The following is a 2,034-nucleotide window of genomic DNA, read 5'->3' on the forward strand; positions in this document are numbered from 1 at the left end:
TCTTCTACTGTCTTCTGGGCTAGAGTGCTGTTCTGCAATCACAGCTCATGGTAACCCCGAACCCCTAGCCTCAAGTGATCCTCTCACCTTGGCCTCTCACAGTGCTAGGACTACAAGTGTGAACTGAAGAGTTGTTTTATTTGTTTATTTCTTTAAATTTTACAGTTGTGGGGTACATGTGAGGATTTATGACATTAAGAAAATTGTGTGCAGGTGAGTTTTGGGCTTCTAGCAAGTATTATCTCTCCCTGGTAGTGGATCTAGTACCCAGTGTGTGGTTGTGTCCCCTTATTCCTCCCTCCCTCCTTTAGTAGTATCCAGAATTCGTTGTTCTCACCTTTGTGCTCATGTGACCAGTGATTAGAGACCAAGAACTGCTTTTGACCAATGCAATCGAGTGGTGATTGGAAGTAAAGAGGGTTTGACAACGGGTACCCCATTCAATCTAACTTAGGGACTATTTCCATAGAACTTCCACTTAACACAATACTTTGTCCTCTGTGGCTTCGGAGGACCAGTTTTCAGTCCCTTGTAAGCAAACTGAGTGAGCTCAGTTATGGGCTGAGCTGTGTCATTAGTGAGTTGGACGAGTGGAGACAGCTAGGGCTGCAGAAACAGGTCCCTTCAAAAGCTGCTGAGAAGGCCCAGGCATTTTCAAAAGTGATGAGGACAATGTGGGTGTGGCTTGCATGGGGATGCTCTGGTGGGTCAGTGTGGCAATGGGAACATGGGGTCACCAGAAGTCTGGTGCTTGGTGATACAATGCCAGATGCTGAGCCATTCACATCAAAAGCCTGTCAGCAGCAAGCAGTAGAGGGGGATTATCTGCTGCCTCTGGTGTGGGCCAGACAAAAGCGGGGGAGGAAGACAGGCTCTGATCTGAACACACTGAGTCTTAGGGAGGAAATCCAGGCCCAGAAAAAAGCTGGAGTGCTCAGCAGAGAAACTGAGGCAGAGTTCACCTATATGGACTTGGACAACCTGACTGGGGTTGGGAAAGACTGGCTTTGTAGACACAGGGCCGCAGGGTACCCCAGCCCCACAAACTGCTAGCTCCAGGGCAGTAAGGTAGAGGCTGCTGGGTGGGCCCTTCCTGGGCTAGGGTAAGGTCAGGGCAGGGACCATGAGGCAAGGTGCTGAGCCTGGCAGTGAGTGGTGGGCAGGCAGGGACTGAAAGATTGGCTGACCTGTTCCTCTCTTCGTTCTTTGTTTATTTTCACTTGGACACCATATTGAAGGTTACTTGGCTACTTTATTCCCCATTCATTCAGCCAATATTTACTTACTGGACACCTGCTCTGGTCAGGATTTCTGCTCTATTCTGAGCAGACTAGTGACACTGAGACCCTGGTTATCTCCTCACCGGCCTCCCTCCATCTACTGGGGTTGGCAGATGAGCAAACAGACAATTAGAGAGCAGCGTGGCAAGGGCAATCAGAGTAGAGTCTGCACAGGACACGTCCAGTGGAGGCCGCCCAACCCCGCGGAGGCATCTTTCTCGAGGTGAGAAAAAACTTGCCTCTGACACACTTGGCTGCAATGCAGTAGTGACATTGTTTTCTATCTCTCTCCTCTTTACCTTCTTCAAGGACTATCTTCTGAAATGCAGCACTTATTTGGTTGGGGAGGGGTGCGTAGAAAGGCATGTCAGGGCCAAGTGTCGGAAATGCTAGGCTCCTCACCAGGACTGGTTCAAGGTAATTCACACAGCTGGGACTAGGAAGTAAGCCCAGACACTCAGACAGGTAACTGATGATGAAAAAACCATCTCTCTTTAAGTACTAGCTCTCACACAGGACAGAAACTAGTAGGATGGGAAAGAGCCTTGGGGAACAAAAGCAGAAATAGCCAACTTCACTTGGGGCCCAGAAATTTTCTCCAAATTGGCAGCAAAGCCTCCTGGGAAAAAGAACTCCCCAGGGAAGCCTAGGCACATTTTCCCTCTGAGATGAGGGAGACTTTTGCTTCAATGAAAGATATGCAAAGTCCCTAGGTCCTCCTGGGAGATAAGATTTCTTTTTTTTTTTTTTTTTC

This window comes from Carlito syrichta, unplaced genomic scaffold (genome assembly GCF_000164805.1).
Source record: "Carlito syrichta isolate Samal-C Ts95f unplaced genomic scaffold, Tarsius_syrichta-2.0.1 Scaffold303259, whole genome shotgun sequence".
Lineage (NCBI taxonomy): Eukaryota > Metazoa > Chordata > Mammalia > Primates > Tarsiidae > Carlito > Carlito syrichta.